Genomic DNA, 15,553 nt, shown 5'->3' on the forward strand with positions numbered 1-15,553 from the left:
TTGGTTCCCATTTATAACCTCCCTACAGAAATTCATTCACATTTAACCTCCACACAAAATTTTTTTCTCATTTAATGTAAGCTCGTAACAGAAAAATTCCTAAACCTCTTAATAAAAAATAAATTCAATAACCTGGTAAATTTTGGACGACAGCAGTGCTGCGTCATGGCCCTGTAAGATCATTCTGAATAAAAAAGCAAAAATTCTTACCTCAATAAAGTCGCCAACTATCTGCTCTTACAATAACTTTTTCCGGCACAGCTCTGTGCAATGCTGGCCGATAGATTTGTCATTTATGAAAGGAAGCAACTGATTTTTCTTTTGCAACAATCGGAATGATCATGGACTGGAGAAATTAGTAAATTCACTAAATTGAAATGAATGCTTGTTAGAAATTACTTTATATGACAAAGATTATTATTAGGACATTTTTAAAAGATTTACATGGGAGTTCACATAACATTACTAGATATGCGCGAGGCTGCTTTTTACCTTATACAATAACACTCAGGCTCCAGCATCGCTGCACCGCGACCGACCAGCGAACACGATACACCATGCCAGACCAGAGCAGACTCTAGACAATACACAGACTAGCGACAACTTACTGCTACAGCTACACAGTTCCTACTGAGTCAACACTGCTCTCTGGTCAGCGATTCTCTTATACCTTGCATATCGTAGGCAGCACATGAGCAATACATCGAAATTACATCTGCTCGGACCTCTTACAATGTTGGTTTTCGCACGATTCTTATGGGAGGATCAAACATTCGAACATTTTCTTTTTTCATGCGAACTACAGCATACAGCAGCAGACGATATTTTTACTGCATTTAATAATTATCTCAATGAACACGATGTCACCTGGAAAAAACGTGTAGGCTTGCCGACGGATGGAGCAAAGTCAATGGCTGGCAGAAGAAACAGGACTTCTAGCTCGTATCAAAGCTGTAGCCCCTGAGGTGAAATGGACTCACTGTTGTATCCATCGTGAAGCCTTAGTAGCCAAACGATTGCCTGACCCTTTGGAAAAGATACTTAACGAAGTAGTTCAAATCATCAACTACATTAAAATTCGGCATCTGCAATCCAGATTATTTTCTTTGTTGTGTAAAGAGATCGGCAGTGAGCATGAGCAACTTCTTATTCATACGGATGTAAGATGGCTTTCTCGAGGTAGGATCTTGTCACGATTTATTGAAGCTAGAGACGAGGTTCGTGTCTTCCTTCTCTTGACCTTGCTCAGTTGGGTACTTAGCTGATGTATTTGAACACTTGAATTTGTTGAACTTGAGTTTACAAGGAAAAAATGTAGACATGTTCAAAGTTGAGGATAAGATTAGTGCTATGGTCAAAAAGTGTCAGATCTGGGTGTCAAGGATAGAAAACGATCACTAACTAACTTTTCTACTTTAAAACAATTCTTGGAGTCATCAGAGAAGAGTTTGCCTAACCAGATCAAGATCAATGTAGCCGAGCATCTACGCAGTCTAGCCACCACTTTTAGAGAGTATCCCCTGAACCTGACCCTGACGACAGATGGATTCGAAATCCCTTCAGCTGTGAAGAAATAGACAAAATCCAACGCCTCACTGAAGAAGAACAAGATCAACTTGTGTATCTGTCCTGCTGTGGTACGATGATAAACATTTTCATCGGTGATAAAATTACAGACTTCTGGGCATCAGCACGCAAGGACTACAAGAAATTTGGAGATAAGGCAATGAAAAAGATTCTTCTATTTGCAACCACATATCGGTGTGAGCAATCATTTTCTTCCATGTGTTTCATGAAAGCCAAATATAGGAATCGGCGAGACATGCCGTCGGATTTCAGAGTGAAAGTTTCAAGTTTGGAACCAAATGTTTCAGAAATAATGGACTCAAAGGTCGGATTGAACTCATCTAATTAAGAACTGAAAATTAAAACTACCTATATACTGATGGAGTACTCTGTCGTAACTATATTCTTTCAAATAAATAATACCTTGTATGAAATTAGTGTTTTCTCATTTTCCACACATGTCTACTCAATGCAATCTCAAGTGTAGTACACTTGAAAGACCATTACACTCAGTTTTAATTGTTTCCTGTCATTGTCAGTTCTTACTCAATTATTATTTTTTTAAGGAGTTTGTTATACTAAACACCCGGATTTGAAGATAAAAGATTTTCGGCAATAATCAAAAATTTAACAGTAACAATGATGGCTAAATTGAGAAAGTTTTAAGTTCAATATTTTTTAAACAATGAATATGTAAATGTTTTTTCTAAGTGCCAAAAATAGAAAACGTGTAAAAAGACTCTTAATTTGGCTCTTTTAGGTACTTGATACTGTGATATGACAAGGTTCCAATATGCTCGATGAGGGGTCCTCGAGAAAATTTTGTTGGGAACCCTTGTCTTAGTGCATCGGTGTCTCGTGATTCATTATGCTTGAGACAGGCTGAGTCACACCTTCACCGTTTCGGTATTCAAGGCTACTCATTAATATTGATTTTACACACAAGATGCCATTTTTATGAGATGACGGGAAGTTATCAGTATGTGCAGCCGTTGTTTATGCATGCAGGATCTTCATGGCAGCTCTCCTTCGAATAGTGCTTTTCTGGAGATGAGAACACGCAGACAGTTTGATCATTTAACAGTAAATCTTGCAGTGGACATCTGGGCTTTCGAAGTCATCGGCAGCTATTGGGGAAAGGAACATCGCGAAGCACTTACAAGGGACAGAAAGCAGTAGTGTGCAGACAATGCTTTCGGCTCAATAGGTAGAAAAACTGCCTAACTGGATCCACCTGTTGGGTGCTATCCTCAGCAGGGGTAAGGACGTGAGAGAAATCTATGTCTCCTTGCCAGGACATTTCGCCAGTGTCGTAAACACTCTTTGTCAACAGGGAATGCGGCCATAAAAATTCGCGAGTTTCCATGTTCACCGTGGACCAGACGCTATTGACGAAGCCGTCAGATGTTAAAGTCCCTCTGCCTGCAGAGTTTTATGGGAAGTTTCAGGCCTTCAAAACGTTACAGAATGAAAGCAACATTTTGGTGTCTCTGAAATGGTCTGTGCTGGGACACAAAAGCGCTGCTCTTAGTTCAACCAAGGTCCCTGGTCGGACACAGAATAACGTTTGGGCCATCCAGATAACGATCTCCATGGTAAATGCGTTGTTTACTTCAGGGCTAAACGAAAACACAAAACACGGTGCCTAAAGTTCGATAGGAAAGAAAAAAAAACAAGTCGAGAGCACAATATCCTCTCTTCTCTGTGTGGGAATTGGCTGCTTCTCCAGAACTGAAAATAATGTTGTTAATGTTGACTAGAATTGACTGATGGGTAGAGCAGATGAGTTAGATGGGAGACAAGGAGCTCGTGGAGTCTTGTGACTGGCATGAAACCCTTGTGGGTGTGGCTGAGTGAGTGCTTTGGTGGATGAAAAGTGAGGTGAGGAGAAACTTTGTGTTTCAGTTCTGGTCTGGAGTGGTCTTCTGATTCAGACTGCGCTCTGGAGATGATTCTGGCATTGACTCTTGTTATGATTGGGTTCCACATGGGACACTTTTTCTGAGTGTCACTCTCACTAACATTGGTCACTAGCATGGTTTGATGGAAAGTGAGGAGACCAGAAACTTGGTTTTCCAATTCAGACTGCTCTCTTCAGTGGTCTTCTGATTCAGACTGCACTCTGGAAACCATTCCGGTCTCGGTTCTTGTAGTGAATGGGCTGCACATGAGACACTTGTCCTGAGCATGGTTTCGCACTAGCATTTCTCTTGACGGAGGGGCCCTGTGATGATGACTTAACTGAACAGACAGACACCTCAGACAACTCACTATGCCAAGGGATATTTTATTAATGACAGATCTGCTGCATTGACGTTTCAACTCCTTGTGTGCACTGGTGTATCAGTGAGCGAAATTGGTTGATGGTATGACTGGCGACTGGTAGTGTCACATGCTGGAATCTGCCGAGATTTCAAGGCTCCATTAGAGGGAAACTGGGGGTCTGTTTAACAGATCGCCAGCCGCGACTTTGCATATTTTGAACCGAAATGTAACGAATTGCAGGCGCCGCACATTGCTGCTCTGTAGACGCTTGAACCATGACCATCACCTGCGATAGTGATCCACATCGAGAATGGGATATAATATTGCTGCTCTGGCTTGTTAGGGCAAACAGAATCACAATATTGCCTCTTGTTCTCAGCTGCACCAACATAGTATAATATCTGAGTAGAATAAATCGATCAACGTCTATTCAGCATTAGAAAATTGTAGCTTGAGCTGTCCATGATTTGAGCCAGAGTAAATTGTCTTCATCAGCCAGTCGCCACCCAGTGGAGCGTTAAATATATGTTGTGTCTATTAGTGTCACCCAGATTTCATGCTTTATTTGTCACCACACTCAACATGTATTCTTTGTCATATTTTGTAATCAATAAACTTGTGACATAACTTTCATAAAAGATCAATTATGTGTTGATATATTAACCAACCATCAACAGTTGACTAGAATATGACATGGCCACCATTTAATTAACACTATTTCAGATTTCAAATTCATTTAGACGCTGACATATGTGATAACCTCTAGTGCAGGCTAACAACTACAAACATAGTCAAAGGGCGAAATCAGTTTAACAAATGCATAGCCGAGGTAGTCAAAGTGATTTCTGTCAGGGCGTAAACTCACAGTTCCCTGTAGCCCTTGAAATCATATCGCAAGTCCAGCATTCATTGCCAAATAAAGAGAACAGGCGTGCAGTGATAAAATACACATTCCATTTTAGCAACCCTTCAATTATAATTTCGATGGATTTTCACTGCTTTTCGATATACAATTGAGTAGTAACATACAGAAACTTCATGAGGATGTAGAAGGCAATAGAAATCACTGCATTAAAGACGCATAATGCGTATCTACAGGACATGTGGCCTATAATTGAAAAAAGTGACGCGATAGTCTCTCCACAGACAAAAGTTTTTGCATTAGTCTCCCACTCTGATCTCCACTAGGGATTTACCGAGTGAGACTTGGCCTTGAAAAATAATAAAACTGAGTAAGTAACAGTAAGCCAATATTCTACTAGTCGGAGTGTGGATTTCTCAGAAGTTTGAACGTAGTAACGAGACTGGAAAATCTGAAAAGGGATATGTAAATGCCCAGTCTAGCAATAGTGAGAGTCAGTGAATTGAAACAGAAAGAAACTAAGGATTTCAGTTCAGACCGAAATTAGGATAACACCAACAGCAGCAGAAAATGCTATAACGGGAGTATGATTTGTTGTGAAAAGGAAACCTGGGCATAGTGCGAGTTACTGTGAACAGTTGAGAGCGAACGAATATCAGCAAACAATAGTGTTTATGTACGCGCCAACATCACAAGCAAAGAATAAAGAGATGAAGAAAGTATGTGAGGACATTCAACAACTAACTCAGTTTGTATAGGGCAATGACAATCTAATAATCACTGCGGAGTGGAACTCTGCACCAGCGAAGGGAACTGAAGAAATTATTGCGATAGACCATGAGCTTACTGGTAGAAAAGAAAGATGAAAAAGACCCAATTAAGTTCGCCAAACAAATTTCAGCTTGTTATAGGGAACACACAGTTCAGAAATAATAATACGATAAATTACTGTTGGAAACTGCTGGCGGCCGCGGTGGCCGTGCGGTTCCACACGCTTCAGTCCGGAACCGCGTGACTGCTACAGTCGCAGGTTCGAATCCTGCCTCGGGCATGGATGTGTGTGATGTCCTTAGATTAGTTAGGTTTAAGTATTTCTATATTCTAGGGGACTGATGACCTAAGATGTTAAGTCCCAAGAGCCATTTGAACCATTTGAAACTGCTTGGAGACACATGAATGTATCAACTGTGTCCACAAGCTGAGTCAACGATTCCGAAATCAATTAGAGGACTGTGAAGTGTATCCACCAAAAGATGTGGATTATGATCACAATTTAGTAATGAGAAGAGTCGGTTGATGTTTAAGATTATCGTCCAGAAAATGAATATGGAAAGGAATGGCATATTGAAGTAATGAGAAATGATTATGTGAATTTCAAGTTACCTCAGTTCTCTACAACTGCAACTCACAGAACTTGGGCAGACAAATAGGAAGGTGATTGTGAAGAAATCTTGGATAGAAGATGAAGTATTTCAATTGATCGTCGTCAGTAGGAATTAAAAATACGTTCAGGGAAGGACAAGAATACAACAATACAAATCTTTCAGAAAACTGAATAAACCTGAAATGTAGAGAGTATAAGGCAAAATGGCTGTAGGGTATATACGAAGAAACGGAAAAGGAAATAGTCGTCGATAGGACTGATTCAGCAAATAGATAAGTCGAAACAGTCTTCGGTGAAATTAAAAGCAAATGCTGTGACATTAAATGTGCAATGGAAGTTCCGTAATTAATTGCAAAAAAGAGAGTAGATAGTTGGAAAGAGAACAGTGAAGGCCTATAAGAGGGGGAGGACTGGTCTGTTGACGTGATAGAAGAGGGAACTACAGATCACGTCGAAGACAAGGGGATTTAGTATCAGAGTCACAGTTTAAGGAAGTTTGGAAGACTTGAGATCAAAAAAGAAAGAAGATAAGGATAATATTTCTTTGGAGGAACTGGCAGCCAAACGACTATTCAAGTTGTTGAGTAGAGTCCATGATATGGAGACGTACCAAGAGATTTCGGAGAAGTATCATCCATACAAGCTTGACGATAGCTACGGCAGATAAGTGTGATAACTACGGCAAAATCAACCTAACAGGTCAGGCGTCCAAGTTGTTTCCAAGAATACCGAACACAACATAGGGAAAGAAAATCGAGGCAAATCGAGGATATCATCAGCTTGACTTTTGGAAAGGTAAAGGCACCAGAGAGGTAGCTGCGACAGTGTGCTTTTCAGTGGATGCAAGACTTAAGAAAAATCAAGACACGTTCCTTGGATTTCTTGTCTAAGAAAAAGCGTTCGACACTCTAGTGCAAGATGTTTGAAATTCTGAGGAAAATAAGTCTCAAGGAAGCGGAGGTAATGTACAGTATGTACAAAAACCTAAAGGGTAGAAGAAGACCAAAATCTGTTTTGACCGAAAAGGGGGTAATAGAGGAAATCTGTCTTTCGACCCTGCTGTTAAATCTATGTACCGAGGAAGCAGTGACTGAACATAAAAGAATGGTTGAAGTGTGAATTTATTATTCCGGTTGAGAGGATATCAGTAATAAGATTTGCTGATGACATTTCTGTCCTCAGTGAAATTGGGGAAGAATTACAGAACCTGTTGAATGAACAAATAATTTCATAAGTAGAGAACATGGATGGAGAGTAAACAGAAAAAAAGTTGAAGGTAATGTGGAGCTGTTGAAAAAAGTTAGCGATAAACTTAAAAACAGAATTTTTGACTAAAAAGCAGATGAAGCTAAGCAATTCTGCTATCTTACAAGAAAAGCAGTATAGGATGGAGGAAACGGAAGGCCATATAAAGTAGACTGGCATTGTCGAAGAGGGTATTGATGGGCAAAATATGTCTGGTGGTTTCAAGCATCGGTCTTAATCTGCGGAAGAAATTCCTTGAGAACTTGAGTTTGGAGCACAAAACTGACGAAGGGGAAACTGGAAAACATGAGAATCGCTGCGATTAAGATGTGGTGCTATAGCAGATCGTTAAAAATTAAGTGGATTTGTAAGTGTCGTGCTGCCACCCAGTTTTTGGTGAAATTAATGTGAAAAGTTAAGAAAGCCACATGGAGAACTGCAATAGCACCCGCGGACTGGTAGCCGTAGTGTGGTGATATATGGGCCAGAATAACATGTAGGCAGAATGACTAGCTGCCCACAGAAGACAACTGCACCAGTCAGCGGTAATAGCCGTAGTGGGCAGTTAGATGTCACCACACAATGACAAAAATGTTCTTATGAGGTGCCTGGTTTTAGTGCATAAAATGCGCGCCTGTACCGTATAAATAGGTTTGAATTTTGAGACAGAGGTACATCTCTGGGGCCTAGCAGCACCACCATGATGCCAAGGCCACACTGGAGGTGAGTGATCATAGCTAGTAGCAGCCATGAGTTCGGGTTGGTCCACTCACTACCAGCACTGGGATCTTTGCAGAACTTGGTGGCACAGAAATGCCCACCTGCAACCTGCGCTAACCACTACCAGCAGTAAGTTTATTGTGGCACTTGGTGCCTCAATCCAACTGTAGTCCGACGCTTGCCAGAGGGCAGCAGGTCACAACCTGCAGATGCAATCACCTCGTTCCGCCCCGGTGAGTGTGTGAAGGGCTAATTCGCAAGGGAAGGCCATATCTCAGGGAATTCCGCCACGGCACAACACGGACTGCCGCTGACATCATGGCAGTGGCCCACTAAGGCTTCCGGGCGTCCTCCGGCCTGTCGGCAGCATCACAGGGTGCCTATGTGAGCATCTCCTCGCTAGGCTGAAGCTGCTAGTCACGAGCCAGCACTGGCCATCGGGGTCAACGGGTGAGGTGTCACTGAGTTTTAACCAGGTTGTGCTACGAGAACATAAATGTTCTTCTGTGAAATTGTACATCATTACTGGTAGCGGTGCTCACGAGAATGACTGGGCTCCAGATGGCCACATGGCACTACTGAGACAGAAGACTATCGTGGTCGGCATATGGCTCTGGCCCATCGCACTGCATTTGCAGACGCAGTTTGAGTTGCAGTTGGCACCATAGTGACACAACGAATTTTGACAAATCGCTTATTTCAAGGACAGCTGCGAGCCAGGCGCTCTGTACCGTGCGTTCCACGGACGCCAAACCATTTCCATCTGCGACTCGAGTGGTGTCAAGCGAGACCTCATAGGGGGAGGGCGTAATGTTTTCTGATGAAAATTGAATATTCGTTAGTTCCAGTGATGGCCGTATGTTGGTTAGAAGGAGAGCAGTTAAGGACATACAAACAACCTGTGTGCGTGCTGGACACACTGGATCTACACCTGAAGTTATGGTCTGAGGTGCGATTTCGTACGATAGCAGGAGCGCTCTTGTAGTTATCCCATGCACCCTGACTACAAACTTGTACGTCAGTGTGGTAATTCGACATGATTTAGTGCCATTCATGATTAGCTTTCCTGAGGGTGATTTTCAACAGGATAACTGTCTACCACATACCACCGTTGTTATCAAACAAGCTCTACACAGTGTCGACATATTGCCTTAGCCTGGTCGATTACCAGATCCGTATCCAATCGAGCAAATACTGAGTAACATCGGACGACAACTGCAGCGTCATCCACAACCAGCAGTAATCCTTCCTGCACTGACCGATCAGATGCAAGAGGCATGGAACTCTATCCCACAAACTACATCCGGCACCTGTACAACAGAATTCATGCACGTTTACATCCTTCCATTCAACATTTTTGCGGTTACACCGGTTATTAACGTACCAGCATGAGACATTTGTAATGATTTATCTCGCGCTTACCTGTGATCATTGAATGTTAATCACTTAAATATGTTATCCAGACAAATGTATTCATGAAATTTCATTGACTTGAGTTACTTCTTGTCGTTCCCCCTGGAACATAGGGCCGTGACGAAATTCCTTCACCTGGTACGATTTCTAGCAAGTCTCTTCACTTCACTCCAGGTTTTCCCATCTTCTGCAGCTTCTCTCTCGATCGTCCATTTCCAGGTCTGTTTGGGACGGCCACGTTTTCTATCTCCTTGAGGGTTCCAGTCTAACGCCACCCTTTCAACAGTTCCATCTGGTTTCCTCAATGTCTGTCCAATCCAGTTCCATTCTCTTTCCTTGATGTGTATATTAATTGATGGCTGATATGTCTCCCTCAAAGGATCTTCAATTGTCATTATATATTGTCATCTCACATTTAAAATACGTCGGGGACAGCGGTTGATAAGAACTTTGAACTGGTTTTTGATGTGGTTAGATACCTTCCAAGTTTTAGAACCATACAACAGAACAGCCTTCACATTACTATTGAAAAGCCGGAGTTTGGTCTTCTTTGAGATGTTCCTATTTCACCAAACAGCGTACAGTTTACAAATGCACCATTTGCTTTGCGGATGCGACTACGGACATCTTCTTTGGCACCTCCTGTAGTCGTGACTGTACTTCCGAGATAGATGAAAGATTGCACCTGATCTACGTCCTCTCCATTAATGGTCAGCCTAGGCGCGATGGTCGAATTTATCCGTATTTCTTTGGTTTTGGGAACATTTATCTTAGGCCAGCAACTTCTGCCTCTCTCTGTAACCTGACCAGTTTCTCTTCGATGTCTCGATATCGTTGTGCCATTAAGCAGATATCGTCTGCGAAATCTATATCTTCGAACATATCCCGCATCCCCCAAAGCACACCTCTCTTCCGTCCCTGCGTCACTCTCTTCATCACATGGTCCAACATCAAAAGAAATAGTGTTGGCGAAAGAATACACCCTTGTCGTACTCCCGAATCAACCTGAAAACGCTCTGTTAATTCTCCATTATGTAGTGCTTGGCATTCATAGTCTTCATACATTTTCTTGATAATGTTAATAATATTCGTTGGAGTGCCATATTTTGTAAGTGAATCCCACATTACTCTTCGATTGGCAGAGTCGAAAGCCTTTTCAAAGTCAATGAAGCTAAGGCAGAATGTGTGTTGTCACTCTGCACTTTGTTCCAGAATAATTCTGACAGTATTGATAAGGTCCACACAGCTTCGATGTTTTCTAAAACCCATCTGTTCTCTCCTCAGTTGTCCTTCCACAGAATCCTTAATGCAGTTTAAAATGATCGGTACTGAGAATATGGTAATGCCCCGCCAGTTGTTGCAGTTAGTAACGTCTCCTTTTTTGGGTATTTTCATTGTAATATCTCGATTCCAATCTGTTGGCAGTTTGTCCTCTCTCCATATCTTCTCTAGGAGGATGTACAATAACTCGACAGTGGTGTCCAAGTCTGTTTTCAGCATCTCAGATGTTATATTATCTGGTCCCGATGCCTTCCCATTCTTGATCTGCTTCAGCGCTATCCGAATTTCTGATTTCGTGGGTGCACTTGCACCAATGCTGGGACTAGGATCATTGTACTCCGTTTGTCTTTATTCTTCTACCTCACCGCCAAGGTCTCTATTTAGAACTTCATTTAAGTGTTCCTTCCACTTACGTGATTGTTCTTCATGTGTCGTTAGTATCTCCCCCTTCTTATTCCTTACTGGTCGGTTCCTCTGGAAGCTTTTCTTTGAGAGCATCTTAGTGATATCATATAGTCCTGTGGTCTCTTCTCACACTCCTTTTCACTTCCTTATCTGCTGCTCTATAATCAGCTTGTGCCTGTGCTTTTCGTTGCCTGATGCTGCTCTGGTTTACTCTTCCCTTGGCCTCCTTTCTATGGGTAAGTTCGGACATCCAATCTCTCCGCAGGCGATTTTTAAAGCTAAGTTGTCTCTCTACTGACCTACATAAAAGTATTCTTAAATTCTCTCCACATTTCCTCCATGTCCTTATCCTAAGTCATCTCCAGCCGCAGCGCCTGGAACCTATTTCGGAGTTCCAGCAGGAACCCCTTAGCTATCTGTGCTGTTTACGTACGTCGAATCTTCTATTCCTTGACTCGAATTTCTTTCTGGAAGCCACAATCTTCATTCGGAAAGTGGCATTATCAAGATGGTGGTCGCTACTTGCATCTGCTTTTCTGTTCCGCACATCTTCCAACCTCCTCATGAACTTCCTGGCTACTGTGATTGGTCAATTTGATTCTCTATAATATGATCTGGGGATACCTATGTTATCTTATGACATCTCCGATGAGTAAACAAGGTCCCTCATGTTACAACGTCATGGCTTTCGCAGAAGTCACGAAATCTTTCCCCATTATCATTCATTTCACCCAAGCCATGTAACCCCTTTATCTGTTCCAACCCATCATTGTTACTCTCACCTTGTATTTAAGTGTCCCAGAACAATGAAGATATATTTCTTGCTCACTTTCCTTACAGTCTCTCGTAGCAGGTAATAGAACTCCTCCTTCTCAATCTGTGATGTCTCTGTGGGGCACAGCATTGGATGAGGGTTACGTTTCGGACCTTCGTCTTGAATCTGGCGATCATAATCCCACTGGACACAGGCCACCATTCTAGAAGGCTCTTCTTTGATACATTGGTCAACAATAGCCCAACACCATCCCAGTGTTCCTCTTCACATCCTGAGTATAAATACGCAATTCCATACGATGTCTGAATTTCACCAAACTCTGGACACCTCACTTCACTCAGTCCCAGGATACCAAATTTATAGTTATCCATTTCCCTGGTCACTTGTTTCAGATCTTCCTCAAGGTTCGTATATTCCAAAAGCCAATTTTCGTTTTCCTTTTCATGCCAAATGTCGTCACTAGTTTATCCATCCGGTTTTGTACTCTCGTCTCGGTTTCAGTAATCAGGTTATTTAAGAAGGGAGGGTGGTAATGACTTTTCTGGAGACTAGAAATCTACTCTGTAGGATTCAGCATGGGTTTCGAAAAAGACGATCGTGTGAAACCCAGCTCGCGCTATTCGTCCACGAGACTCAGAGGGCCATAAACACGGGTTCCCAGGTAGATGCCGTGTTTCTTGACTTCCGCAAAGCGTTTGATACAGTTCCCGACAGTCGTTTAATGAACAAAGTAAGAGCATATGGACTATCAGACTAATTGTGTGATTGGATTGAAGAGTTACTAGATAACAGAACGCAGCATGTCATTCTAAATGGAGAGAAGTCTTCCGGAGTAAGAGTGATTTCAGGTGTGTCGCAGAGGAGTGTCGCAGGACGGTTGCTATTCACAAAATATATAAAGACCTTGTGGGTAACATCGGAAGTTCACTGAGGCTTTTTGCGGATAACGATGTAGTACATCGAGAGGTTGTAACAGTGGAAAATTGTACTGAAATGCAGCAGGATCTGCCACTAATTGACTCATTGTACAGGGAATGGCAACTGAATCTCAATGTAGACAAGTGTAATGTGCTGCGAATACATAGAAAGAAAGATCTTTTGTCATTTAGCTACAATATAGGAGGTCAGCAACTGGAAGCAGCTAATTCCATAAATTATCTGGGAGTATGCATTAGGAGTGATTGGAAATGGAATGACCATATAAAATTAATCGTCGGTGAAGCAGGTGCCAGACTGAGATTCATTGGAAGAATCCTAAGGAAATGCAGACCGAAAACAAAGGAAGTAGGTTACAGTACACATGTTCGCCCACTGCTTGAATACTGCTCACCGGTGTGTGATCCGTACCAGATAGGGTTGATAGAATAGATAGAGAAGTGCGCTTCGTTACAGGATCATTTAGTAGTCGCGAAAGCGTTACGGAGATGATAGATAAACTCCAGTGGAAGATTCTGCAAGAGAGACGCTCAGTGGCTCGATACGGGATTCTGTTGAAGTTTCGAGAAGATATCTTCACCGAGGAGTCAAGCAGTATATTTCTCCCTCCTACGTATATCTCACGAAAAGACCATGAGGATAAAATGAGAGAGATTAGAGCCCACACATAGGCATACCGAGAATCTTTCTTTCCACAAACAATACGAGACTGGAATAGAAGGGAGAACCGATAGAGGTACTCCAGGTACCCTCCGCGACGCACCGTCAGGTGGCTTGCGGAGTATGGATGTAGATGTAGAAGTATATGATTGGCCCACCGCTTCTGATTGCCTTGGTGGGGATGCCACCTTATCGCCCACGGCACTGAAGATTTACCAGATGTTCGGCATATGGGCTTGCCTCCTCACCCCTATACGTGGTTTAACTCTGTATTAATTATTTTTTGGTGTTGCAGTTTCATTCCCTCTGAGTATTTTTGTGCTGAAGATTGTTGGTGACATGATATCGTTCAAGGGTAATGGTCTGTGCTTCAGGGCAATACATTTCCCTCATTTCCCACTGCAAAGTGTTTCAGACAGCAAAGAGCGTAGAAAACTGTCGACAAGTGGACGCACGCAGGCAGAGCGGGACGCCGGGCCGCCTGACGGGCACAGAGCCGGCCGCTGCGTCATAGCGCCGCCGCCTCCGGGAACTGCATTAAAATGTTTTCTGGGCGCCGCGCAAAGCCCGGGACGGCCGGCCGCGCATGGAAATGCCACCATTAGCGGCGGCTCTGCGCGGGTCGGGCCTCCCCACTTTATCGTTTTTGAATTTCAAATCGGCGGCGCGCGATCCTCGGCTACTGAAACTTGCTCCACCTGCCGGAGTTACGCCACCCAGCGCTCGGAGGTCTCGCCTTCTAAAGCCGCGCTCTTCGCAGCGATTAAAGTTCTCTTCGGACTCTTTCGCGGACGGCGCATCTTCGACTAATTACTGTGCGTGCGTAAAGTTAGGCCTACAGACTGAAGTTACGGCAGTCTACTGCCATCATTCACTGTTGAATTAGTTCTAGTTTGTTTTTCCTTCGAAGTGTATTTTCACTTACTTAGACTTCGGGCAAGGTATTATTTGACAAAGTGGACTGTGGACCTGTCTGCTGCAGGAATTAACTGGATCATGTCACTAGCGCCGCCGCCTCCCAGTTCAAAGGTTTGCACATGTTGCATTGGTGACCCAAGACATTATGATAGCTTCGCACTGTGAGGATGAACCCAGCCTTGTTACGTTGCATACACGTGACACGGCAACGAAAGTCAAAAGTCGATAACTGGATCAGAGAGAAACGAGGAATCATTGTAGCGACGATGTGGTGCAGATGTTGCTGCTTCCGTTGGTTGTCTCTTAAGAGAACGAACGTGGCATCAGGGGTTGTGGAAACTGAAATGGCTGACTGGCTTCCGATTCCCAGACAATAAGTGCACTTCACCTTACCTGTTAATATTAATTTTAATAATGAACAGCCTCAGCTGCACCGTTTACCTAGAATATATCGAGGTTTCAGTCGGGATGACACAACCTTCTTCAGAATAACAGTATCTACCGTTTGTCCATATTGGACATCGTCAAGCTAAAACTACGAATTCATCAACTATCGTCAGACTGTAAAACTTACCTGGCACTGCCTCGGCTCCACTTTGCGATCGTGATGCGGCAGCCAGATAAGTTTTACAGTCTGACCATAATTGATGGATTTGTAGTTTTAGCTTGACGATGTCCAATATGGACAAACGGTAGATACTGTCATTCGGAAGAAGGTTGGGTTATCCCGACTGATACCTAGGTAAATTCTAGATTGAAGATATTTACCTGCTAATCTTCTGATGACTGATATTGGCCAAATTCGGATCTCACCTCTTCTAGCAGGGGTTTCTGATTACTATTTAAAGGGATGTAGGAGGCAACAGGGGAATCCTACAGACCACAAGTCGGACAAGTGTGTTAAAATCTTCCATATATTTCCATTAAGACACTCATGGAAATGCGAGGTAGTTTGTCACAATTAAACTATTGGATACTACACACACAGGAATAGTACAAACCTGAGACGAGAAACGTTAGCTGCAGGACAAGACAAAGGAAGCAGTAGAGAAACTAAATGAGCGTTCTGTTATCTCGTCCAGATCTTCACCAGAGAAAGAGTGTGTTTTCACAGAGAGATAAA

This window comes from Schistocerca serialis, chromosome 6 (assembly GCF_023864345.2).
Source record: "Schistocerca serialis cubense isolate TAMUIC-IGC-003099 chromosome 6, iqSchSeri2.2, whole genome shotgun sequence".
Lineage (NCBI taxonomy): Eukaryota > Metazoa > Arthropoda > Insecta > Orthoptera > Acrididae > Schistocerca > Schistocerca serialis.